General features: G+C 38.3%; 1 pseudogene; it reads left to right on the forward strand.

Moving 5' to 3' along the window:
• The first annotated feature begins 680 nt into the window (after nucleotides 1–680).
• LOC107921804 (probable protein phosphatase 2C 4) lies at nucleotides 681–2,323 on the forward strand (annotated as a pseudogene).
• Nucleotides 2,324–14,539: the final 12,216 nt, after the last annotated feature.

Below are 14,539 nucleotides of genomic sequence, written 5' to 3' on the forward strand. Positions count from 1 at the left end.
TGTTAAAAACTAAGGCTCTGTTTGGTAACCTGTAAAAGCTTTTCCGTAAAAGCTTTTCAGGTATTTCTAGTGTTTGGTTGGGTGAAAATAATTTCCTACGATAAAATATTTTACATAAGTTGGGAGAATGAGGTCTTTTTTTAGGAAAATGTCTTACCCTTTTAGATTTGGTAAGACATTTTTTGAAAAATCACAGCCTTCTTCTCCCCTTTCCCCTTTCCCCTCTCCATGTTTTAAATCATCATCTTGAAGTTTCTGCCATGAAAGCTGTTTCCTTCAACACTCCTCATTTTCCGTCCATCATCACAAATAGATATGTGGAATGGTATAATTCCAGGGGAATCCATGTAATTACTTTTCTTGTAGAACTTAAGGATTTACTATGCTTGGATCCAGTTTCAATGCTTGACCAGCAGATAGCTGAATTGGCTAATAGGTTGGCCACTTGGGGTTCGGAGAAAGAGGAAGATGGTCATGAAAGGTGCTTCATTTTACATACTTTTAGCAACACTGGCTGGCTCGTGTAAGTTCCTTTTTTTTTTCTTTTTCTGATATGACTAAAGGTCTTTTATTTTGGAATTTTGCACATGGAAAAGTAAATTTTGGCATTATTTGGCAGACATGGTTCAGTGATTGAGCATTTTTAGAGAAGAGGGGGGTCGAAGGTGAGGTATAAGGGCATGGAAAATAAGTGGGAAGAGAATCAAAGGAGGTGGAAGTGTGAATGGGATAGGGAAAGATTAGAACTTGATAGGAAATTGAAGGAACAGTTGAATAAAACAAGTTTGATAAATTGATTTCGATGATAAATCACAGTGATGTTTTGAAAGCTCTGTCTCAGGCTTTGAATAAAAAAGAGGAGTCTTATTTGGAAATTGCTGATAAGATGTTAATGGAGAACCCAGAGTTGGCTTTGATGGGTTCTTGTGTGCTTGTCATGTTGATGAAAGGTGGGGATGTGAATGTGACGAATGTTGGTGATAGTAGGGCGGTTTTGGCGTAAAAGGCGGAGCCTGATTACTGGTTGGGGAAGGTTAAACAGGATTAGGAGAGGATTAAGGAGGAAACCTACATGATCTTGAAGGTTTTGATGGAGATAAATTTAGTTCAATTCCTGATTTAACTGCTTTTCAGCTTAGTGTGGATCATAACACCAATGAAAAAGAGGTAAAAATCCCATACACGAATCTTTTATTAAAAAATGAAATGATATCTATACCCTCTTTTGATCATTGATGGATTGAGATTGATGTCTTGTTTCATTTCAGGAAGTTCAAAGAATAAAAAATGAACATCCAGATGATCCTTGCGTTGTGATGAACGACCGAGTTAAAGGTTCTTTGAAGGTCAATCGAGCTTTTGGGGCTGGTTTTCTCAAACAGGTAACTGTTCTTTGACTTCTTAAACTACTTTATACATGAATATGCTCATTCTGGTTGGTGTTTGGGACATGAAATTTTAGGAAAAACCCTATCCATTGTTTTTACAACATAAAGAGTTTGTCTATTTAAAATGAATGTTGTCCATAATTTGCGGAAGTTATAGTTGATTCTTGGAGTATCATTCTGAGAACCATAGAGCTACGATCACATATGAAATAGTAGTTATAGTTATAGTCATAGTTAAAGGTGTCTATTCGAAGAATGTGGCTTTTCAGAAGAGAAAAGCCAAATGACATTCTGCAACGAGATGATTAGTATACACAGAAATAGATCTTTTGTCTTCCTTTTCTGTGAAAGTTTGACTGAGGGTCATGATCATTCGCCTGATAAAGAGAGATCTTATAGTTGGTTTAAATGTAGAGCAATGTTTGGTGTGTATTTACATTGGCTTTAGGAATTTGTTTGCATTATAAATTTCTGTATCTGACCCTTATGTCTCTTTGAATTTGTGCCGCCTAAATGGAACAATGCACTTCCAGAGATGTTCAGAATAGATTACAAAGGAAATTCTCCATATATCGCTTTTGTACCATCTCTCCACCACCACATATTAGGCCCCAAAGATAGATTCTTAGTATTATCATCTGATGGGCTCTATCAATACTTAAAAAATAAGGAGGCTGTATCTAAGGTTGAACTTTTCATCACATTGCAACCCGAAGGAGACCCTGCATAGCATCTCATTAAAGAAGTACTGTTTCATGCTGCAAAAAAAGTAAGCATGGACTTTCACGAGTTACTCAAAATACCCCAAAGGGATCGACGGTGGTACCATAACGATGTTTTCGTCATAGTTATTTCTTTAGAGGGGAGAATATGGAGATATTGTGTATAAGTCATAGAGAAAACCACAGACAAAAGACATAGGAAATATGCCCCCCAAAAAAAAGAACTCTGGCATATTGTTTTTGCCATTTTTTCCTGATCACGTATGTAACATAGCAATGAAGCTCTTTAGAGGTTTGAGGAACGTAGTTATGAAGATGTAGTGGGTGGTGAGAGAAGTGTAAAGGTGTAAAATCTGGTACATGTTTCTTATAAATTGTCATAAAAGTTGTAATTTTGCTACTAGTAAATGCCAATTATTCTTTTGGTAAAATGGTCTTGTTCACCATTATCTCCCACAATAACTTTATTTAAACAAACCCTGTGGTTGTGGTGTTGGCAAACACTACTGGAGCATCTGTTCCTTTTTGCTTCATTCTTTTAGTAAACAATTCAATATTGGAAAATTGGGATTGTTTCTCAACAAAAATACTTGGCAGTTTAAAACAGCTTTTATGAAATATATTTAGGAAATCTGCCAAACAACAGAAAATATTTTACACGGATTCATCCAAACACCAGAAAAGTAAATCATTTTCAAAAAAGTAAATCATTTTCAAGAAAAGTAAATCATTTTCCAGAAATAATTTTCTGGAAAATATTTTACTGGCAAACAAACGGAGCCCAAGTTGCGAAACCATTCCGAGAATGTTGCAGAAACGTAGTGTTGTTTAAAAATAGTTATAAATCAAAGTAAATAAAACCCAAAGTTAAAATCTAGAAACTTTAAGAGGCCTTATTACAAAAGCTGAAAACTCAAAACAGAATCTAAAGCATAAATAAAGTCCAAAGGCAGTCGTGTGGCCATTTTTGAGTCCCTCGCAGCACCGATCCTCCTAATGCTAGGGATTACCTGCACAGTTAATAAACAGGGTGAGTTTATGAAAACTCAGTGTGTAATCCCCTTACTAGAGTAATAGTCAGTGTACCGAAACAAAAATAGAAACTGTCTGGGCCAGAGCCCTTTAACAGTAATAGTACAATCCAGCTCAGAGCATACGTGGGTCAAAGCCCATTACAATATCATTTGGGTCACAACCCATAATAGAATCAATTGGGCCTAGCCCAAACTAAATGTATGAATGCATGAATGCATGCTAATCCATCCAAACCTGCACTTTCCTCCGTCCAACCCTGCACTACCTATGGGGATTAACTTACCCACGCCATCTCTACACTTACAATATTAGCACCGGCTGCAGCACTAATCGAAATCGTAGCAAAGTGCTAGTATATATACGACTCTAAGCCTTCAATAGCGGTATTATAATTGGCACAAAGCCATCGGTAACTGTATTATGTTGGGCACATAGCCATAAGCAACGGTAATATAATCGGCACATAGCCTTGGGTAAATATGATCGACACAGAGTCATCAATAAGTATGTTAGGCACATAGCCACGGGTAAATACGTTTGGCACAAAGCCATACTCAAGATGGCACAGAGCCATTTTTAGGTTGGCATAGAGCCATAATCAGATTAAGCGGCACTAAGCCGTCCATCGGTCCATAGTCGTCTCGTGTGACCCATGTGACCTTAACAGATCAAAACTGGATCCACCATCATCTCGTACGACCCATGCGATCCTACCAAAACTTCTTCCATATCAATGCCCCAACCCCATGCAATATGTCGTGTATGTCATGCTCAATCATCACACGTGTATGCCAAATGGCCATGCTCAGTAACAATCATTTAAACATATATTAAAAGTATACCAGTCGTACAACCACCGTCAAGTCAGTTAAAACACAGTCATGCGATCACAGTCAATTTGGTCAAATTCATAGTCTTAGTCGGTCATTTACCCACAAGGGAAAGATAGTCATTTTACCATACAGGGTTATTTCGGTAATTTTAAACTGCAATGGCATTTCGATAATTTTACAAATTGGGGGTATTTCAGTTATTTTACAAGTTGGGCGTCTTTAGATAATTTCATGAATCGAGGGTATTTCGGTAATTTCACAAATCAGGGGTATTCCAGTAATTTAACAACCTGGGGGTATTTTAGTAATTTTACAGATCGAGGGTCTTAACGACCCAATCGAGGGTCTATTGTCACCTTGAGTGACCTAAGTAACATAAACAGACATACCAGTGCAAATGGGCCTAAGGCCCATTACTCGACCCAAATGGGCCTACACGCTCGTGTGGCCCATTTATCCCAAATTTAGATATGGCTATGTGTACACCATAGCTTGATTCAATAATAGTCACTTACCGCATATTTTATCCATGTGGGCCCACGAGCCCATTGGGCTCACACGGCCCATCGAGGCCCAAAACAACCTAAGTCATGTGCGCGACATGACAAGTCTATCTACTTCCCGCTTAACAGCAAAAATTTACCCACGCGGGCCCATGGGCCTATTGGGCCCATATGACCCATTTAACCAGAACTATTCACAGTTGTACGAACAACATAGCCCAGTCCAAAACTTACCACATAACATATATTTTATCCGTGTGGGCCCATAAGCCCATTGGGCCCACACGGCCCAGTCCGACCCAACGTGGCCCAGAACGGCCTATGCCATGTACGCGACATGACAAGCCCAACCATATTCCACCTAGCAGTTGATTTGACACAAGTAGGGCTACGGGCCCATTGGGCCTATTCGGCCCTTTTTTGTCCCAAGTGGCCCACTATGGCCTAAGTCCATGAATTCGCTAATGGTGGCCTTCCTCGTCGTATGCCCACGTTTCGTTAGCTCAATTCACCACATGCGCGATCACACGCTCATGTGGCATCATACGCCATATTTCTGGCTTTTTAGCATTTTGCCAATCTCCAGTCATAGCAGAGTAAACAACACACACATTTTCGGCTTTTCATTCGATTATCAAAACAAGACATACAGCTACACACATATTTACGACCTTTACGCCTATTACCGCTTACAGAGTACGGATACACACCTGTTTGTGATAAGTGAGCAAATCCAACGACGCTAAACCTAGATTCAATCATAACCCCACGTTAGTCCTTTAATCGTTAAAATTAACACCCTTACATAGCACCCGATTCCAAAATGGTACTGACTGCCTACCTTGAATAGCAATCGACATAGCACCCGATTCCAAAATGGTACTGACTGCCTACCTTGAATAGCAATCGATTCCTCTTTTTAACCATTGATCAAAGTCGCCTTCCAAAACTTGACAAAATATGTATGGTATTACCACCTTGTTAACTAATACCGTGACTGACAAAGATTAGAAACAAAAGAAAAACAACTTACCACTACTTAGGAGTATTTGGCCTCCTAAGGCACACTCTAGGATTTGAGTCCCACGAAAAATAGTCACACTTCTATCGAAAACGATAGATAAAGATAGTGTTAATGAGGAACCTTGCATCGACAAAGAGAGAAAGAGGGAGAAGAGTAGCCATGAACCCAAACAAAATCAATTACCTTACTCAAGTGTAGCAGGATTCGGCTCTACACAGAAAGACAATTGGCTAGCAAAGAAAAACCAAATGAGTGGCGAGGGAGAGGAGGCAAGGCTAAACCACAAAGAAGAAAAACACAAATGAGAGAAGGAAGAAAATAGGGAAGAGACCAAAAGCTATTCGGTCACGCAAAACAAATGAGAGAGGGAGAGAGTAGAGAAGTTCGGTTCAGAAATGAAAGAAAAAAATAGCCACAAACACGTAAGAACAACTCCTATATTTGGCCTTTCAATTCTATACTAAAACGGCAAAGAGGTAAAAAGGTTGCACGAACGGTAAAATTCTAGAATATGCACGTCAATCCAGTGAAAAAAGGAAAAAAAAACTAAAAACAAAGAAAACCCAAAATGGCACAAAAGAATTTGACACTCTAGGAAAAAAAAAGTCTTATGACTGGATTTGCACCATGGGGAGTTCAAATTTCGGTAACCAACCCTTCCCGTTTCAAATGCCCTAATTTTCTTCCTGAATTAAGCCACCAACAGAGTTTGAACTACAAACAAACTCCTTCATCCAAATCTTCTTCCCTTGAAACACTCCCCTAAATGACTCAACCTTCAATTCAAATTTCCTTGAAACACTCATGACCAAGTCATCCACAGAGTCTCAGTCCAACTCCACCACCTTCCATGGCCATTAGTAAAAAATAATCTCTATTTGCACAAGCGAGGATTCGAACCTTAGACTACTAGCTTAGTTGTAACACAACTTCCACTAGACCACATTGCTCCTTGTGATATAAATTCATCAAAAATATTCTTAAAGCCTACCCACTATCATCAAGGCTCCTTTAAGAGAAAAACATAATTTTTTTCTAAAGCCTAAGTTTGAACCTAGGACTTCTCCAACACTCCCAAACAGTCCTAATCACTTAACCACTGCAGTAGACAATCAATTGTGATATTTCTTCGACACATAAACTTTTATGTGCAGTCTCCTAGAGGCTCCCAAGCACAAGGCCCAATACTTCTAGGCCCAGAAATTTAGGGCGTTACACGTCAGAGTCATTAACTCGCAATTGACAGTAGCCTAATCTCAAGTCTATCTTCGAAAACACTGTGGCTCCCTTTAGTTGATCAAATAAATCATCAATCTATGGTAACAGATACTTATTCTTTATAGTCATTTTATTGAGCTGTCTATAATCAATGCACATTCTCATAGTTCTATCTTTCTTTTTCAAAAATAACACTAGCGCACCCCAGGGTAAGAAACTCGGTCACACGAAACCTCTGTCTGTCAACTCTTGCAACTGAGCTTTCAATTCTTTTAATTTAGTAGGTGCCATTCTGTACGGAGCTATGGATATCGGTGTCATCCCAGGCATTAACTCAACACCAAACTCTACCTCCCGAATAGGTGGTAAACCTGTTAATTCTACAGGAAATACATCTGGATACTCGCACAGAACAAGTACTGATTCAATGTTTCTTTCGGTCACTTTACTATTAAGCGTATGGAAAGTAAGCTTTGTAGCTTTTTCTCACATATTTCTGAGCTCACATCAAAGAAATCACTGCTGGTAACCTATTCAGATCATTAGATTCAATCCGAATAATCTCATCATTCTGGCAACGTAAATCAATGGTCTTTTTCTTACAATTTACAATAGCATCATGCAAAGTCAACCAGTCCATACCCAAAATTATGCCAAACTCATCAAATAGCAACAACATCAAGTCAGCCGGAAAGCACAAATGTCTAACCATCAAGGGACAATTTTTACACATTTTGTCAACCATAACACACCAACCCAAGGGTTTTGACATTCTAATCACAAACTCAGTAGACTCAACAGGCAAAGTCTTACTGATTACTAAATTCTCACACACATAAGAATGAGTAGAACCAGGATCAATTAATGCAATTACATTAGTATCATAGAGATTGAATGTACCAGTAATAACATCTGGGGATGAAGCCTCCTCTCGTACACGAATAGCATAGGCTCTAGGAGGTGCACGAGCCTCAGATCTAGCTACTGTATCGTTAGTCCCTTTCTGACTACCACTCACATTACCAGCATTTTTAGGTGGTCTACCCCGAGATGAAGTATTACCCGCTCTTGTATTATGCACTGGATTTTCTTCAGCTAACGCTAACACTAGGCAATCACATATATAATGATCCATCGACTCACATTTAAAATAAGCCCGATCATACAATCTACAACAACTGAGATGTCGTTTGCCACAATGTTTACACTCAGGTTGATTTGATCTAACATTGCTCGCACTAGCTACTAAGGTAGCTCTCGAGCTCATAGGTGGTCTACTCTGATCCCGTCTAGAATAACCTGAAGTGGCTTTAGAACAACTGAAATCATCTTGGAACTTCTTTGGTGCCTACTGGAAGACTTACCAGATGTTCTTTTACGTGCATCTCTAGTTTCAAAGTCAGCTTTTCTTTTCTCTTTCCTAAGCTCTTCAGCTTTGCAGGCTCCCTCAACTAGTACTAAGAACTCTTTTATCTCCAGTATGCTAACTAACAGTTTAATGTCTTCATTCAGGCCATTTTCAAATCTTTTACACATTATGGCTTCGGTATAAACACACTCTCAGGCATACCGACTGAGTCTCACAAATTTCTAATCATACTCTATCACGGTCATCCGACCCTATTTCAACTCTAGAAATTCTTTACGCTTCTAGTCAATAAATCTTTGGTTGATATATTTCTTACGGAACACAGTCTGAAAGAATTCCCAGGTCATCTGTTCTCTCGGAACCACTGATACTTGGGTTTTCCACCAGTGATATGATGTGTCTCGGAGAAAAGATATGGCACATTTCAAACACTCATCTGGAATATGGGACAGCTAGTTGGCCACCTTTGAGTCCCTCCATCCGTCGAACCACCTACTGAGGATCACCTGAAAAATTTAAAGGAGGGGTTGAGTTTCAAAAACTCAGTATGTACAACCCTCAACAAGTATAAAGCAATTATCAGTCATTTTGGGCCTGAGCCCAATTCAATAACGGTGGCCTTTGGGCCTTAGCCCATGTTAGCCTCAGTTGGGCTGAAGCCCACATCACAATAATATCACAATAGTATCATATGTGCAATGCTGTGCCCACCCCAATAATCCAACCACTACACACCAACTCCGTCCGTTGGTACACATCATGTGGGGATATAAATATCGATCCACCCAACCGATACACATCAATGGTAGCCCGATTGCGGTACTACCTTCATTGCAGCAAGCTGCCAATCATATACTGGGCTTAATAGCCGTCGGTGGATCTATGGTTGTCAAGCAACCATGCGATCCTCATATACTTCCTCCGCTCCATAATTCCCAACCCATATGCAGCCTAAACAGAATATCATATGAATGCATAGGAATGCAGCAGGTATACGTGTAACATCCATAAATCTTACATTCCACACATAGGGGTATTTTAGTCATTTTTGCCCTTAGGGTTATTTTGGTAATTTTCCTTTATTATGGGTTTTTACTTACCTTGGCTCGTTAACAAATCCCCGTTAGCTAAGATGAACGAATACTATGCACCAGGTAGGATTCCAGAGAAGAGGAGGTGAGTCATTAAGACCGCTTAAGTACCAAGCTCTCCCTAGATCTAATCCTAGACATGCATATACCCGTTGCCACACCATAACCGTATATCTTGTCCACGATCTCAATAAATTAATTAAGTTTTATACAGTCATCATATACTAGGCCTAAAACCCCTTACAAACCCAAACAAGTCCACATACATGCTTATGGCCCACTAAGCCCAATCTCATTCATATGGCCCATCAGGCCCAAATCACATCTATATGGCCAACTAGGCCAAATCACTTTTACAGTCATGCTCACATGTGATTTTCCATCACATAGCATCAATCATCAATTTTTGCCTATTATGGGCCTAACAGCCCTTCGGGCCCATTTGGCCCATGTTGGCTCGGGTAAACAATTCATAGCCCAAGGCCATGGAATCACCCATGGGGCCTCAGATAACCTATCGGTTTCTCCCTTACGAGTGTTCGTGCACTCACAAGACTACCATAGCCAAACTTTCAGCTTTTCGGCATTTAAGATTTTCGGCATTTCAGTTTTTCGGGATTTACCGATCTACTTGTGTGTATGCAGTGTATGTACACACATTTGGCTTTATATCAAGCTATCATAGGGTAGAAGTACACACCTTATCACCTGGAGAACTAAGTATTCATAATTGCCCGAACCTATATTCAACATTACACTCCATCAGCCACATCCCATTAATTCAACATAAATGCACTACTTACCGAAGAACAACCGATACTTGCCTTGACTAGATTGATCGGCTGTGATCTGCCTATGTAACTCAAAATCTGACGTAGTCCCCCTTCCGCATCCAGGTAGAAAGTCCCGAACGGCTGACACCTTACGTCGCTTAAACTTGGGAGCCTCTATCCCAATCTCTCTACTAAAATCCCCTTTTTCCATCAACTAATACTTAGCCAGCGATCACACTCTTGAATGAGAGGGAAAAAGAGAAATAAATGGTGAAACCATCGGTTAACGAAATATTGGAAAGGATAAAGAGAAATCAACTTGTAAGAGTGTAGAAACGAAAGAACTTAGAAATATTTAACAAAAGCCGAAGAAGATCTAATTCACTTATCGATTGCGAGATCGCTTGCCAACAAGAAATCAAACCCCCAAAATGTATGACTCAACTTTTAAATGAAAAAGAAACAGTCAGCTAAGTTGAAGAGGGAAGAGGTTGATTCGATTAAAATAGGGAAGAAAAGATCAAGAGTTTGGCTTCAAGAAAAGAAAAGATGATATGCGACTGAAGCACACAATAACAACAAATGCCCTTACTTGCCCATATGTAACGCCCCCACGCCCGAGACCATCGCCGGAGTCGAGTATGAGGTGTTACTAAGCTTAGTTTAACATTTTTAGAACTTTGGGTTATTGTTTCTACATTTACAGCTTTTAAGCTACTTGCGTCATAGTCACAAGAAAAATCATATCTCGAGTTACGAAACTCGAAATCAAGATCAGTAAATTTTCCCTGAATCTAGACTCATATACCTATCTACTAAATTTTTCTAGAATTTTTGGTTGGGCCAATTAGTACAGTTTATTAGTTAAAGTTACCCCTGCTTCAGGACTCGACTGGTCTGACCTCTGTTTAATACGAACAACATTTCTCTCTGTAAAAATTTCATATGACTATGAGATTTGTTTCTACTAAAACTAGACTCAATAAGGATTCTGAGGATATAAAATATACCACCTAATTATATCTTTATAATTTATAATGAATTTCTAAAGTTAGAACAGGGGATTCAAAAACTGCTATGACCCTGTTTTACTAAAATTCAAATATCTTCTAACATATAGTTCCTTTACCTGTTTCATGTGAAACTAGACATAATAAGCTTCAATTTGATATGTATTCCATCACCAAATTCAATTGCTATGATTTTTAATAAATTTTCAAACTCGCATCAGTGTTGCTGTAGTATTCTGTTTATGGCAAATTTCATCCTTTTTATGAGTTTTTATGCACTAAGTATCTTAATAGTTTTCCTTAACATCAAACATAATATACACTAACCATTTTCATAATTTATCATTATCAAGCATTTCCTCAACCATTCCACAACCATACCATAAGATCATTTACACAAAATAGGTATATTGCTATACATGCCATACTTAAATTTACAAGCCATTTACCAAAAGTCTTCCGGATAGTGTACTGAGCCTTCGACCTATCCCGACTCCTGAGCTGGCTTGTCCAAAACTACAATGAGTAAGAAGGAGGGAGTAAGCATAAATGCTTAGTAAGTTCATATGCAAATAATAAGTAACATAACAAACAGTTATACCAATCAACATTAGCATACATCACTAAAACACATATCACATTTTTGATCATTTTTCATCATCTTATTACCTTATAGTGGTTGTATCAATACTCAACCCGAGGGTTAAATACATACCTGTCCAAAATATCCATTTCACATCACTCACCAATACTTCTCTTTACATCTCGAATATTCCTCCATTGAGTAGAACTTTACCCGTTGAACACATCGGAATATAATTCGGATACATGGATAATTTGCATATAAGTGCCACATATTCAATCAAGCAATCATGTAACCCGCCCATAAGCGAACTCGGACTCAACTCAACGAGCTCGGGCGTTCGCATCCATAAGTGAACTCGGACTCAACTCAACGAGTTCGGATGCCTAGTTACATCTCATGAACTCGGACTCAACGCAACAAGTTCGGACATTCGCATCCATAAGTGAACTCGGACTCAACTCAACGAGTTCGGATGCTCAACCATCCTAGTGACATGTCACTTGTATCCTAATCTATTCCTAAGGTTCAAACGGGCTTTTTCCTCGAACACTTATCCTTGCCGTCTTCCGTAGAATGCCGAAATCAATACTCGGTAACAATTATATTTAACAAGTAGTTCACATAATTTACATATTATTTGAAATTAACCACAAAGCATACATTTCATAATAAAATTTAGCATAACATATAATTAACATCAATAACTTAAAAATAACCATTATGCTACATTATTTACACATGAACTTACCTTGGTACCAAAATACAAAGATTTTGCAATTTAGTCCACAATCTTTTCTTTTCCTCGATTGAGGTCGATTCCACGTCTTTCTTGATCTAAAATAACACATTTAGCTTATTTAACACTCACATTATCAAATTAATCCTTAACTCAAATTTTGGCAAAATTACAATTTTACCCCTAAACTTTTGCATATTTACATTTTTGCCCCTAGGCTCGGGATTAAACTTTATTCCTTATTCTTATGTTTTACAACATGCTGATCACTTTTCTCTTCTATGGCAACATCAAATTCTCACTCTAACATGTACTTATGACTATTAGGTATTTTTACCGATTAAGCCCTTTTACTCGTTTTCACTCAAAACCGAGTAGCACAAGTTGTCTAACATAATTTAAAACCCCATATTCTATCATAAAACATCAAAATACACAAATTTCACCTATGGGTATTTTTCCAAATATGAACCCTAAGTTGAATTATTGTTAGCATAAGCTTAATCGAGCTACCGGGATCTCAAAAACGTAAAAATCATTAAAAACGGGGCTTGGAATCACTTACTATGGAGCTTGGAAGCTTGAAACAAACCCTAGCTATGGAGAACCCTTGAAATTTCGGCCTAATGAAGAAGATGGACAAAAATTGGCTTTTAATTTTTTTTAATTCATTTTAATAACTAAATGACCAAAATACCCTTACTACTAAACTTTCCAAAAATTCCTTCCATGTCCTAATTTTGTCCATGAACTTAAAATTGGTCAAATTGCTATTTAAGACCTCCTAATTAATATTCCAAAACAATTTCATACTAAAAACTTCTAGAATGCAAGTTTTGCAACTTATTCGATTTAGTCCCTACTTTCAATTTAAGCACTTTAGGCATAGAATTTCATTACGAAATTTTCACACAATCATGCAATCATATCATAAACCTCAAAATAATTATAAAATAATTATTTCTATCTCGGATTTGTGGTCACGAAACCACTATTCCGATTAGGCCCTAATTCGGGATATTACACCATACGACACCCATATATATACTAAAATCAATAAATAAATAAAAATACAAACCTACACTCTCCATTCAACTTAAACTCGTCCAACTAAATTCCCTTCAATTTCTCCAAGTTTTATCATCATCATATCCACACCTTATACTCATCATAATCCCCTTGATTTTTGCCAACAATTCCAATTTGAATTGCATTCAAATTGCTTCCACCGAATAGCAATCCTTCACTGCGTTAAGTAGCAAAATTAAACTCCATTTTGTGCATGCCACTACTCAAACTGTAGCCCTTCAACTTCCCAACACGCTGCTGGCCACTGCACCACATCCTATCCTGTGCTACCATTCGATCACAATTAACTATAAGGCTTATATGCCTAAGCCTCAGTTTTATTAAAGAATAAAAATTTAAACTTTTCCAAGCTAGAGATTCGAACCTGCAACCTCTCATATCCATAGCATGCTTCTCGCCACTGCATCACAGGCGTTCTTATGCCATATTCCATCTTTAACTATTTTTAAGGCCTATTAACTCGCAACCAGGTTATCCTAAAAATATTTGCTATCGTTCAGATTCGAACGCCTAATCCCTTGGCTGTGCTATACGTCCCTTGCCACTATGACACCTACCTTATTTGTGTCGTTCTTCCTCCCCAATTAATTATAAAGTCTTTCTGCCAACCTCCAAGTTGTCTAGAAAAAACCCACAACTTTTGGCCATGCCGCGACTTTAACCCAGCACCTCTTCTTACTCCTAACGCCATCATACCACTGGGTCAGGCGTATCTTTTATGTCAAATTTCCACCAAAAATATTTATAAGGCCTAAACGCTTGCTTCCCTACTAATCATATGCACAATAAAAATTTTCGCCAAGGCCAGGACTCGAACCCTAGACTTCCTTCTTGCTACCAACGCCTTTTGCACTAGGCCAAGTGTTTCCTTGTGTCAAATTTTACCAGGCCTTATTAATAAGCTTTCCACCTAATTCTCAGGGTCCTTTAGAAAAAAAATGCAAAATTTTGCTAAAGCCTAGGATCGAACCCAAGACTTTTTCCACACTACCAACCCTTTCTAAATCACTTAACAGTTAGACTAAACATGCATTTATAAAATATTTAAACACATTTCAGTTATTTAAGCCGCCTTCTAACCGATCCCATACTCAAGGCCCATTACTTCTAGGCCCAAAATTCAGGGTGTTACAATTCACCCTTCCTAAAAAAATTTCGTCCT

The sequence above is a fragment of the Gossypium hirsutum genome, chromosome A12 (genome assembly GCF_007990345.1).
Source record: "Gossypium hirsutum isolate 1008001.06 chromosome A12, Gossypium_hirsutum_v2.1, whole genome shotgun sequence".
In the NCBI taxonomy this organism is placed as follows: Eukaryota; Viridiplantae; Streptophyta; class Magnoliopsida; order Malvales; family Malvaceae; genus Gossypium; species Gossypium hirsutum.